Source organism: Carassius gibelio, chromosome B8, assembly GCF_023724105.1.
Source record: "Carassius gibelio isolate Cgi1373 ecotype wild population from Czech Republic chromosome B8, carGib1.2-hapl.c, whole genome shotgun sequence".
NCBI classification, from domain to species: Eukaryota; Metazoa; Chordata; class Actinopteri; order Cypriniformes; family Cyprinidae; genus Carassius; species Carassius gibelio.
The window spans coordinates 12,177,158-12,182,736 of record NC_068403.1 but is presented as its reverse complement, the minus strand read 5'-3'; the positions used below and the strand labels follow the sequence as shown (position 1 = coordinate 12,182,736).

The 5,579-nt window shown below is 37.4% G+C and overlaps 2 long non-coding RNA genes across 2 annotated transcripts; both read right to left on the bottom strand.

Moving 5' to 3' along the window:
- Positions 1–2,066: 2,066 nt before the first annotated feature.
- On the bottom strand, positions 2,067–3,915 carry LOC127963863 (uncharacterized). The gene is made up of 3 exons (XR_008154927.1): positions 3,802–3,915; positions 3,604–3,673; positions 2,067–2,896 (listed from the first exon to the last, which is right to left on the bottom strand). It is a non-coding gene; the product is annotated as an uncharacterized LOC127963863 (long non-coding RNA).
- A 19-nt stretch (positions 3,916–3,934) lies between these two features.
- LOC127963862 (uncharacterized) lies at positions 3,935–5,192 on the bottom strand. The gene is made up of 3 exons (XR_008154926.1): positions 4,978–5,192; positions 4,271–4,522; positions 3,935–4,029 (listed from the first exon to the last, which is right to left on the bottom strand). It is a non-coding gene; the product is annotated as an uncharacterized LOC127963862 (long non-coding RNA).
- Positions 5,193–5,579: the final 387 nt, after the last annotated feature.

Below are 5,579 nucleotides of genomic sequence, written 5' to 3'. Positions count from 1 at the left end.
AGTGAAGCAAAGGCTCGCATTGCAGCCCTCAACTCCCTCGAGAGCTGACAGTGCGCGCTTCACTCTCAAGAAGACAACACGCTTGTGTCCCTACCTTTTATTTTATTTTTTTTTATGGTAGGGGAAACACACAGCCTGAACACTGCCTGCTCTCGCCCAAAACTTCTCTTGATTGAAGCTTTGACAATGGAGTTTATCAGTGGAGAAACGACACTAAATAAGACTCACAAACAGATAGCGACTGACACACACACACAGAGCGCTTGCTGAAGACACAAGGCTGATTACCGGCTTCGCCACTCATGCTTTTATGCTTCCTGGTCTCTGACGTCACCCGCCTATGACGTCTCGCCCTTCCTTTGGACTGATTATACACGTTATTCAGAGACGTCACGCTGGATGCGTTCCCCAAACATCTCGACGCAGCTCAAGGTCTTGAAGAGGAACTATGAATTAACACGTGGAATTATATATGGAATTATATACATAACTAAAAAGTGTGAAACAACTGAAAATATGTAATATTCTAGGTTCTTCAAAAGTAGCCACCTTTTGCTTTGATTACTGCTTTGCACACTCTTGGCATTCTCTTGATGAGCTTCAAGAGGCAGTCACCTGAAATGGTCTTCCAACAGTCTTGAAGGAGTTCCCCGAGAGATGCTTAGCACTTGTTGGCCCTTTTGACTTGCCTTGTTTGCCGCAATCAACTCTTTCACTTTCACTCTATTCAAGACAGCCGTATTAGATTTAGACCCTGTCCACCAAAGACACGTTTAGCTGCATACGTACATTTTTTGTATTGCATGTTCCATGAGAGAGGTCCAAATGCATTCGGCCAGTTCACCTTATAGGGGTCATATAATGCTATTTCAAGTTTTCCTTTTTCTCTTTGGAGTTTTACAATCTCTTGGTGCATAAATAATATTTGTAAAGTTGCAAATATTAAATAAGTCTCAAACCCAAAGAGATATTCTTTTTAAAAGTTAAGACTCATCTATGCCCTACTAAAATGCCTCGTTTAAACATGCCCCCACGTCACTACATCCCTATGTGGGAAGATTTGCATAATGCTGCCCAAATGTTCACCCTAAGAAAGGAGGCGTAACCTTTGATTCTCGCTGTTGCCGTCTGCCCCATGTTGTGTAGACGCTGTTTCATTGTGAAAATGAAACTACTTTGGCCTTCCAAAAGAGGACACAACTAGAAATCAGTAGTTAAGTTGTATTTACAACACTGTTTCAGAACAGTCCAACCCAAATATTCAGATGTGTGTAACACATTTTCTGGAGGACTGTTTCCTGATCCTGGGAGAGAAGACTACAATGCCAGCTGTTCTGACTCACAGACTATAATTACGTTTACATTTGTAAAGGATTTGCCACTAATGATTCAAACTCCAGTTTTGAGCAGTATAGAGCAGCGGTTCTCAATTCCAGTCCTCACGTCCCCCATGCTCTGCACATTCTGCACATCTGCACATTTCTCTTATGGCTTCAAATGTTTGTTATTTTTGAATGTAAGTGCCCTGCGAAGTAGACATCACAGGATATTCTGCCATGATACCAGTTCAAAGCAAATTTATATGTTCCATTCAAAGTGCATTGAAGTATGTGACACGTGAATTTAAATTGTATTTATTTACTGAGGTATATGATGTCACACAGGGGTGGACTGGCCATCTGGAGAAGTCCAGAAAATCTGTCCATCAATGGCCTTCGGCCTGGCTGGTTCATCATAAGAGAAAAAAGGGGTTGCTAATGCTACTTTAACACTGCACTCTAAAAACTGCTGGGTTGAAAACAACCCAATTTGGGTTATTTTGACAACCCAGCGCTGGGTTATTTTAACCCAACCAGTTGGGTTATCATATTTAACCCAGCCTGCTGGGTTGCCTTTTTTTATGGTTTAAAATGACTATATTGCAGGGTTTCAAAAACCAGAGCGGGTGTTTTTTTATCACTGTATTTCAGAAGGAAAACTACTGTATTTAGAAAATGTTCGGTATCATTTCGCATGTGCTTGATAAGGCAGCGTTTGTGAGCTCAGCACCGCTCTGCAGCCGTTACCGGAGAAACCTACCTCTCCCGCTCTCAGCGCCTCCTGCTGGCAGAAAATAAACTCGCAGAGTGCAGCCATGTGGGGAAACGATGCATTTCTACGTTAAAATTAACCCAAATTGAGCTAGGCATTAAACCTACAAATGTTGTTCATTTTAAATATCACTTTTACACACAAATAATAATTATCAAAAGGAAAATATTTATTAAAAACAAGAGAAAAGTCAAAAAGTAACATGTTAGAAGAAATGCAGAAAAGGATGGCATTAACAGCTACAGAGTTCATAAAAAAGCATTGAACATTTGATGAATATAACTTAAGATCAAATTGGACTTTGTTCAATTGTATATATTGTATAAAAATATACGAAAACACTTATACAATAAATCTATAATTAGTTACGTTCTTTACCAACTATTCTGGCATGACAGTACACAAATAAATCACAACATTAACTTTGATATTATAACATTTAACAGACGCATGTGTGTGTGTGTGTGAAAGAATGTGAGCAGGTGTATGAATGACAGAGTGTAAACTCTTCTACTAAACAACACAGAAAAAGCATTTAACTTTTTTTTTTTTTTAACAAATTATACACTTACAGTTTGTTTCATAGTCCATGAATACAGATCATGCATCACAGTCAATTTTCATGATCTCTTTAGCATAACTGATGTAGTCATGAAGAAGCCCCATCAGCACAGCATCTGACATCTTCTACATCATCCAGGGCAGCGTCCTCCTTTAAAACCACCGCTGCATCAGTTTAGGGGAAAGAAGATTCTCCTCTCTGACCAGCATTCATCCCAGTCACCGCCTGTTCTTCATCAGTGGCCTAAGAGAAACACATTTGAAAAAATTAAACATTTAATTAAACTATCGATTTTCAGGTAGAGGTGTATTCACATCCGTAAGGATAGGTAATTAATCGGTGTTAAAGTTTCAACACTTTGTGTGGTTGTTTAATGTCTCAGTCCACCACAGCTCTCGTGAAGGCTACAATGGCAGCACTAGTGTGAGGGCAGGTGATATTGTTTGAATAAATATCGCTTTCAGAAAGCTTCTTTACTGAAACATTAAAACAGTCATGACATTCACATACCTCACAAATGTTCATGTACGTGGAGGGCTGCTCTTCAAACCGTTAGTTCACCAAATAATTAAAATGTTCATAATTTACTCTCCCCATGTTTTTCCAGACTCATACAAACTCTGCTCATTTTTTGGAAAGCATATGAATATATTTAATATTCTCTTTTTGTGTCCTCCATTGCTGGTCTGGGAGACCAGTATTTTATTTTGAACATACATGTTTGCTATCATATAATTTAAGATGTATTCATATATAAATATCAGAATTTACTTCTACAATAACTCTATATTTATGAAGCTTGAAAACACTGATTATCTAAACTATAAATGGATTAACAAATATTATGAGAAAACTAAAAATATATTAATTTATGTTGTAAAGACAGACAAAAGTCTTATAGGTTTGGAATGACTTGAGGGCAAGTAAATTATTTTTTGTGTGAACTTTACCTCTAATAGCGAAGACCAAGAATAATGACTCTCCAAATCAGACAAGACAACTCCAAAGTTGGTTTGATTTCTGCAATAAAAAACACAGACATCAATGGTCTTAATGAAATGAGCATGTAATCACACTGTTGTTGCATCAAAATGTGAAGTAAACCGGCAGGAGACAACAGAAAAATTTATTTTCTAAAAATAACTTACATAAAATCTCAAAGGAATGATGCTCTCCCATGTCTCTTGCTTTTAACATCTACAAAAACAAAAAACAAACATTATTTTACTCTTAGTAAAACACAACAACAACTGATAACATGAAATTATGAAGTTTACTTGCCTTAAACGATCCTTCCCTCTCTTCAGAAGAAGCTGAGAAAACCACCTCCTCACACAAGCAGACTTGTGTGTCCTTAACTCCAGTTAGTTTGAGTTCTGCAAAGAGGGACATCAATGGTTTCAATAATATATTAACATATACATACATATATATACACACATATATATACACACATATATAATCACACATATATATATATATATATATATACACACACATATATATATATATATATATAATCACACTGTTTTTGCATCAAAATGTGAAGTTAACAGGCAGGACACAACATAAACATTAATTTTCTAAAAAAAAAAAAGTAATAATAACTTAACTTACATCAGTCTCAAAAGAATGAAGTTATCTTGTCTCTGGATTGCAACATCTAAAAAAACAACAACATTATTTTAGTCTTAGTAAAAATAAAGATAACGATGTTATTCTGAAGTTTACTCTCCTTAAACCGTCTGTCCCTCTCTTCAGAAGAACACCTCCTCCTCATCCTCACACAGGTCTGTGACTCCTCACACAAACAGCTTCTGTGTCTTTAACTCTCAGCGCGAGGACAATGAAGACACAAGCTTGACAAGTCTGAAATATTACATGTAAAACATACTTTAAACAGTTACCACTTCAACAGCCTCAAAATAATTATGCTAGTCTTTACTACACAATGCCGTTTCCTTTAGGAGACAAACATACATTCAGTTTAACCGCGAAAAAAAAGACAAATTCACATGAGCGTAACCGTGACCATAACCGTCTGTTAACGCCTCAAAAAGTACAGATAATGTAAAATCTTATGTAAATATGACAAAATACATTCACAGACGTTATATTAAAAGTACATCCTCCGTTCAGTACCGTTACATGAGGCAGTTAAGACCTCCGTGTCTGAGGCGAAAACCGCGTCCGTTTTTTTTTTTAATATATATATATATATATAACGTTAAGCTCCTTTGTTTCCGCCTTTCATAAAACCTTCCGCCTTTCATACAACCGGGTAAACAATAAAAGATAACTTTACATTTTGAATATTTACTTACCATAGTCTTTCACTCGCTTCTCGCTTCTATCACGCTGAGAAAATGGCGGCTGCTCGCACTGGAGACGTACGATCTTGACGTGACGTGCGTGCTCTCCTTCACGTCCGCGTCCTCAACCCAGACCCGCTGGGTTAAATTTTTTTTTTTTAAACCTTATTTTCAACCCAAACTTGGGTTAAAACATCCCAAAGTCCTATCCAACGGCCTCAACCCAGCAGTTGGTTTGAAAAAACAACCCAGCGTTTTTTAGAGTGTGTTGACTGGGGTTGTTTTCATGACAACCCAGAATGAAAAAATACCTCAATAACCTGATATTTAGCCCATGAAATGCAAATTATACAAGGGGAAGCCCGCCAAAATGTGTATTTTATCCACGAAAGCGATTGGGCTAGTTTGGGCTAGTTTTGAGTACCGATAGGGATGGCAGGCAAAAGACATGAAGATAAAAGCAATTGGGAGAAGCTAAAAGGAAAAAAAGTTAACAGTTACATCAGGTTACCTTTGCCCACCTCTCTCACTAGACACAGCATGTAGCCTACAGCACTATAGTAAAATTCCAGGCCCGTACATCCACTGATATTTATTACTCCGCATTGTCTGGA